We start from the raw sequence: 8,159 nt of genomic DNA on the forward strand, positions 1-8,159 counted from the left end.
CTTTCCTCTTCTCTTCTTCTTCAATTCCATGTCTTTAATCTTTGGATTGGAGCCCTAATGTGAAAATCCCCTTTTCTGCCATTTTTCTAGGTTTGTCGAGGTCGTTTTCCGACGAGGCTTCCGGTGAGACCAGACGAGGACACACGGGTCGATGACGTCGTCGTCGTCGGCGGCTCCCGGGTCGGCCCGGTCGGGGGTGAGTGAGGACTGACGGCCGAGAGTGAAGCGGGTCGTGGCGGTTCATTTGGGTTCAGAGCTTACAGAGTAGAGAGAGAGAAATAGGTGAGGTTGGTTTGGATAGGAATAAACCAAAGGTGGTTGATTTGAGGGAGAGACTAGGACTGATTCATGATCGGGCCATATTTTCGTGCTAGGATTTGTCGGATCTGTGCTGGAATTTGCCGGATCGGTGGTGGTATTTGGGGCAGAGGCTGCTGCGGCGGCATGTCAATTTTTTTTTCAGACTTAGCGACGGAATCCAATAATTCTGTCGCCTAGGGGAAAAAAAAATTTTTTTTTGTCATTAAAAATTCCATCGCCTAAGTGCTTAGGAGACGGAAAATTTCGTCGCCTAAGTAATTTTTAGTTGACGGAACTCAATTTTTCGTCGCCCTAACACCTACCTCACATCACTTAGGCGACGGATATTTCGTCGCCTAAGTACTTAAGAGACGAATTTTGTTACCCAAGTGACGAAACTATTCCGTCTCCTAAGTGACTTTTTCCAGTAGTGTCTTCACTCTACACTACCTTCTGGAGACACTCAAAGATCGACTTTGTTTGATAAGTCTCCCATCATATTCAAAAACCCTATTTGAATCCATCTGATTTTTTTTACCTTTATCGACAAAACCCCACGCTCCAAATATATTTATTTCGAGCATGAGGTTTAACCTGGAAGATGATGGAGTTGTAGATCGGTATAAATCGAGATCTCAAGTTGTGATATCCTTTTGAATAAATGACACCTAACATTGGAAGATATGGGTGGTACGGTCTCTCAATGCACGAGAGCAGGGATGAGCTCCTCTTTCGATCAAGATCGAATCTGACCACATGAGGCGCAGTTGAAGAATTTCTTGGACATGTGGACTACGTCGACGAGGTTGACGTTGACGCATATGATTTCTGGCCTCAGACATGGAGTAGCTCACAATGGCGCCGCTCAGATCATAGTGGCCTCCGATGCAAGATCATGGTAATATAGTTTCTATTCTAGAAGCGCTATACTCCGTTTCGCTAAGGTTGTGGTGCCAATGTGCGAAGCACATCTGAATAACGAAGATAGCTTAATCACAATGCAACATACTATACTCTACGGAAGAAAATCAACGTTTCCGGTGGAAATATGAAGCAAGGTGACCAAAATTGATTGGCTATCTGCTTATGAGGTGTGAAGAGCTATTAGCAAGTCTAAAACGGGCTTGCAACCCAAACCAGTCTGGGTGCCCATATTATTTGAGAAGCATCTAAGATTTTGTGTGTTAAGGGATACAAATGGAGTAAAGGATTATGTGGAAAAGGATGAAGTCAATCGGTTAGGATTTGTGCGGGATTGAATTATCCGAAAAAACTATTATCCAGATTTGGTCCTACAAAACGAACACGCGATTAGAGAAATGTCCGAACGGATCCAGACAAAGCTGATGTTGCTGCTGGCAAAGTTTCTGCTTCGATATATTTTGATGAGTAATTGACTGCGACAATGATATATTTGAATTGTCCTTTGGTTGTTGGCAATTTTCCCACGAAATCAAGTCCCCACATGACAAATATCCATGGAGATATGATAATTAATAGCGGGACCGCTGAGGGGCCGTGCTGATTGGCAAAGATTTGACATTTGTGGCAATGTTCAACGACTAGTGTTGGCCAGAAGTATCCAGCTCGCAGGGTCTTTTAGGCTAGCGAGCGAAAGCCCGAGTGGTTTTCACAAGTTCCAGAATGTATTTCATTTAAAATTTGTAACCCTTCGGAAGGAGTTATACCTTAAGCTCTGGCTAAATGACTCATTTCAGATAGAGTTTCCCATGCACATTGTGTACCGAGCGGCTTGATTGATGAGTCTGTTTGCCTCTACTTTGTCGGCTAGGAGGGATTGTTTCCGATGGAGTTTGTATTTGGTGATTGGGTCCATCCAACAGGGTTCCCAATCAATGGAGAAGATCTCTTGTAGTGATTGAGTAATGCTTAGCTTGTCGAGCGTTTCAATTCTAGTGTCGCTCGTACATGCATGGGTTAGTTGAAAAGTTGCCAATTTAGCCAACTAGTCAGCTTTGTAGTTTTCGGATCGAGGAACTTGCTGGATGTGAAAGCTTTTGAAACACCGAAGTAAGGTTTAGGCGTATCCAAGGTATGCTTTTAGTTGGTCTTTTACTTGGAAATGCCCAAGAACTTGATTGACAACGAGTTGAGAATCGCTGAAGATTTCGATCATATCGGCTCCATTGTTAATGGAAAGGAGAAGCCCGCCAAATCTAGGCTTCGTATTCGGTCACATTATTTGTCACTTGGAAGTCAAAGCGTAGTGCGTATTCGAACTTAAGTCCCTCTGGTCCTTCTAATAAAATTCCAACGTCGCTTGCATTTTGGCAGACTAATCCGTTGACATGCAATTTCCAAGACGATCGGATTATGTCAACCGATTGAGCGGCCTCTTGAGGGATTATAGTCCTTGCTTGATTATTCAACGCGATCTCTGGTTGAGGAGTTACAGTCTCAATAGGTGTAATTGGGTGGAATTACAGTCCCCAATTCTATAGTGAAATCTGCTACCGCTTGGCCTTTGATGGTCGTTCAAGGCATGAATGATATGTCGAATTTGCTGAGTTCAATTGCCCATTTCGAGAGTCGACCGGAGAATTCTGGTCGTTGGAAGACCTGCTTCAAAGTGGAGTTTGTCAATACAAGGATTAAATGGGATTGGGAGTATGGTCTGAGTCACTTGGCAGCAACGATGAGGGCCAGAGCTAACTTTTCCAATGTGAGATATTGCGTTTCGGTGTCTGTGAACTCTTTTGCCAGGTAATATACTAGAAGTTCTTTGTTGTTGTGGTGACCTAACTGGGCAGGTGCTATAAGGGCACTAGCAGGCTAATAGGTGCACCCGTCCCACATCGCCAGGGAGGAACAAGTTGCTGTGCTTATATGTGCAGAGCTAGCACCTTACATTAAGACGCGTTTTGGGTTGAAACCTCGAGAATAAAACCGTGAAGGCTAGTGGGCCCAAAGCGGATAATATCTTAATGGTAGGGACTAGGCTGTTACAGATGGTAACAGAGCCTGTCCCCGGCCGAAAGTGTGCCGACGCGGACGTTGGGCCCCTAAGGGGCTGGGGTGGATTGTGGTGACCAAACTAAGCGGGTGTTATAAGGGCACTGGCAGGCTAGTTGTAGATATCGAACATTGTTTGTGCGCTTGATGCTCTTTACTAGCATATCATCCACTTAGACTCCAATGAATTTTCCAATGTGATATGCGAACATCATGTTCCTTAATCGTTGATAAGTGGCTCCTGCGTTCCTTAGTCCGAACAACATAACCTGATACTAGAACAATCCGCGATCAGTGACGAATGTAGTGGCCTCTTGATCAGCTGGATCCATAAGGATTTGATTGTATCCTGAATAAGCGTCCATCATGCTGAGAAGTTCATGCCCTGCATTACCGTCGACAAGTTGATCGATTCGAGGGAGAGGAAAGCTATTTTTTGGGTAGGCATTGTTCAAAGTTTTGAAATCAACACACATGCGCCATTTTCTGTTAGCTTTTTTGATCGTGAAGACGTTCAATATCCATTGTGGATACTGTGCTTCGCTAATGAAACTGATTTCTTCCAGTCGTGTGACCTCATCATGAATCGCTTGGTACTTTTCATCGTCGAAAGCTCGGCGTTTCTGTGGAACGGGCATTGTTTTTGGCTTGATATTGAGTTTGTGAGACATAATAGTTGGGTCAATGCCAGGCATGTGTACATAAGACCAAGCAAAGACATGAGAATATATACTCTCAAAGTAGGCCGATCAGCTGTTGTTTAATATTTAGGCCAGGGCAAGCTGGGATCCGATTTTGACTGTTTGCTCAGGCTTATCAGGAAATGGCTGAACCTCCTCAATTATTGTCTGAGGGTTGACATGAGTGTCTGCCCATGACTCGATCGTGTGGATCGTCAAGCTTATCCGTAGGCTTCGGAGCCTCGGCTAGGGAAAGGACTTCAAATCTTGCTCTTTTCACTGGGACGTAATCGTGTTACAATCCCAAGCCACTTGGCGGCAACCATGTTTAGTGCATGTTCCTTGTGGAGTAGGAAACTTCATTACGAGCATGAATCCAGCGATAATCGCTCTCATGCGATTGATCGCAGGTCGACCAAGTATGGCATTGTAGGAGCTTGGGGTGTCGACGATGATGAATGCTTTTAGAATAGTTTTCGTCGCCCATTTGAAGCTCCATCTAATCAGAGCCAAGCGGTTGAGTGATATCCCCAGAGAAGCTCAGAAATAGTTCGTGATCAAGGATTAGTTTACGCTCTGGGCGTTCCATCTTTTCGTAAGGAGATACAAACAAAACATTAACCGTAGATCTGTTGTCGATCAGAACTTGACAAACTTTGTAGCTGTCTACGAGTGCAGTTACAAGGAATGGCTCGTTGTCAAAGACATCCATTCCATGACCATCTTCTTTATAAAACATGATAGGTGTCCAACCCTCTTGTTGGGCCTTGGTCGAGTGACTAATTTTGACATTGCCAACCGTGCGCTAGGAGGTCGAGCATGGAGAAAAGCCTCAAAATGAACCACCTTTGATTGTTCTGATCAAAGGTGGTGATTGAATGGGAGGAGGGGAAGGACCCTGTTGATCAAGCTCTGGGGGAAATCGGTTGTAATCAAAAGTGACTATTTTGTGGCGAGACCCCCTTATATAGAGGTGCAGAGGGCGAGCTTTGTCTTGGTGATCACTGATCAGCCACAACTGTTGAGGACAATTGTCATTCGTAGCATGGAATGAAGCTTCTAGACGCGCGCTTCGGATCAAATCGTAGGTACCCACAACATTGTTTGTCCATAGAGATTGGGTGGCCAAACCTAGTTTCTAAGACTCTTCATGACTTTAACTCATGTGATCTTCTTCTAAGGGGTTTCAAATTTGGGATCCAAGAGAACGGGCCTCAGCTATTAACCCTATTTTTTATGTTTAGGGATGGGTCTCTACACTATGTGTTATTTTGAAGCTTTATAGACTTGATTTTAATAAGTGAGTATTGAACATCTAATAGGTGGTTCTAGCATACCTTGTCTTAAACTTTTCCTACACTGAAAATGGATTGTATGTATCCGTGCCGTTCCGGCTTGAGTTAAATTTGATTTTTAAGGTTTCAAAAACAAAACAAAAAAGTAATAGTTTTTTTATTTTGAGTAAATGAAATTTTATTGCTCAAACAATGGCCAAAAGGCACGTTACATTATATGTCGGGCACTACACAAGTTGTCAATAAAGACTTACAAGCGCTATAACCGGTACCCTCATTGATAATAAGCTCGAGGAAAGCCTCGAGCGTAGGAAACGAAACCATAATACCTAATTTCTAGATAAGAGTGAACTAGTTGCCTAAGACCTTAATTAGTGTGCACCTAGTAAACTAAGAGACCAAGTATTACTGTTTCTTCCCATGCTCAGGCGACGTAGCTTGATATCTACGTCTTGTTTGCACCCATCTCCACATCAGTAGCTCTATAGGGATACAAGCCTGGCCATGACCAATTAAGCTCCATAATGGGCCAGAACTAGTATCCCTAGGTTTGAGCCCATATCAAGTACAAAGACCTGGATCCATATCCAAGCCCTTTTCCAGATTAAAGAACCCGATAAAAACTATAATTTCACCCGCCCGATGACCGCCGATCTCCGACCATCCGACGCTAGTGACCCCAACTCCAGCAGCCATAACAGTTAGAGATGAACCTAATCATCTGTCGATCCATCCCAGGAAGCCACCACCAAGCACCGATCAATAGAGTGACCTCAGTCTCTGATAAGCACATCATCGCTCCAAAGAGCAGTCATGGCATCACCGATTACACAAGACCCTAGCGACCTCCAACCCGCTCACCTTCGTTGCTTGGCGTTGCAATTCCATTCGTCAACACAAAAGCTGACGACTTGATTCAATCCTTCAACGCCAACGTCAAGATACGTCCAAAACCAGACACGAATGGAGGGTTCAAACTTCTCATAGTAGGAGAATTGTCAATGCCAAAGAAGCCTCGCGCTGCCACCATTACATCAGGATCACCACCCTCACCAAAGAAAGGGTGCCACCGCTAGGTCGAACCCCTAGGTTATGAAAAAGTTCCTCCAAGAGACTCAGAGCGTCTCCATCGTGAGGAAAAAAAAAAGTCATAGTTTGTTATAACCCTTATGTATTAAAATCTTTGAAATATAATTTATCAATAGGGTTAAATAGTATTTAATTAAAATAATATATATTTAAAAAAAAAAAGCAAAGGGTGGTGATTATTTGAAAATTCTCAATGCCTTCTCCTATTTTTAATTTCTCGTCAAACACGTAAGGGAGGCCTTTGGGCCGTGCCATGTGTGCGGCCGCACAAGGCCTCTTATTTTTTTAGACCTCAAAGTTCTTTTATCATATAGAAATGAGTTTATAGCAAAAAAACAAAAACAAAAAAAACTTATATTTTAACAATATTGTTACAGGTGAATTGACTAGTCTCAACTCCTATATGGGAAACCCAAACTTTGGTGTAGAAGCTCTACTAACAAATTGAACTTTGAAATTTGCCCTTGTGTTGCAAAATGTTAAAGAACATGAAAATATTAGACAAGGTTAAAAACATAAATATGTTCTAGGATATTCTCTATGTGTGCCTTGGCCTTATGCCAATAGGATATGTAGTTAGACTAGATCTATGTATTCATATCCTTACCATATTGGTATTGTGTAATTCCCTATATAAAGGGCTCCTATCAATGAATAAGATGATGATTCTCTTGCTATCTCTTTGTCTCTACACTTTATCCTTTATCACGTTATCATGTACTTTGTTCTAACCCTACAGCCAATAGCCCACCATTTTTTTTCTAAACACTAAAAACCAAAACCCTAAAATCGGGCAGCCTTGTTTTTCCCGATTTCCGACCAAAATTCCGATTGTCCTCCACCGGAATTTGATATCCCCAGAAAGCTCTCTCCGTCCCGGATCCAACGCCGCCGGCCTCACCCTGAGAACCGGCCGGAAAGTCTTTGAACCGGCCGCCGGAAGATCCCAGACCGCCACCGCTACTGACCACCGGTTCACCACCTTCCCTTGCTCCGATCAACCTGAAATTTTGACAGAAGCTTCCCCATCCAGAGCTGCTCCTCCTATCAAATTTTCAGCCCTAAATTCGAAGTATAAGTAGGCGAAACGTTATTTCTCCTCTCGGCAGCCTCTAGAAAGGTATGTTTTTTGAAACCTTAAACTTTTCCAAGTTCAATAACTCGGGGAGGATAAAATCCTTTCCTCCCTTCTCCATCTCCATTCTATGCTTGAGATTTTGTGCGTGCAGGTACCCAAATCCTGGAATTTTATTCGCGGGTCAAGAGTGTGTTTGATCACTCTTGTTTCTTTGTCCGGGTTGTGTTTGATCAACCCCGACCTTTCACCGAATTGTGTTTGATCAATCCGAGGCCTTTTTCCGAATTGTGTTTGATCAATTCGCGGCTTTTCCGGATTGTGTATGATCAATCCGAAGGACAAACCATTAAAAGCATCGTTTGTGACCTTTATTGAGTCTCATAACAGCTTGGTTTTGTATGCAAGAGCAATGTAACATTCTGCTCCTTTGAGTTTTGACGTACTAGATGCCTAAGGCGGATCTTCGCTTGGTATCTGTGGAACCTTTCATTGGAAAGGATTAAACCACATGTTTTGACCCCCAGGCTAACAAGCCTAGATGCCGAGATTTCACATCTCATGCGCTCAAAGTCTTTGACGCGCCACATCGACAAAAGCCTTCAATGGCAATCTGTGCAAAAAGTAATGACCACAAAGTACTGTGGAATGCACTCATAGAGCGTTTCTCGAAACGTTCATATAACTCTACTTGTTGAGTTATTAGTCAAGTGGATTGCTTACCACCTTAATTGACTACATATTGTC

The sequence above is a fragment of the Fragaria vesca genome, linkage group LG2 (assembly GCF_000184155.1).
Source record: "Fragaria vesca subsp. vesca linkage group LG2, FraVesHawaii_1.0, whole genome shotgun sequence".
NCBI lineage: Eukaryota > Viridiplantae > Streptophyta > Magnoliopsida > Rosales > Rosaceae > Fragaria > Fragaria vesca.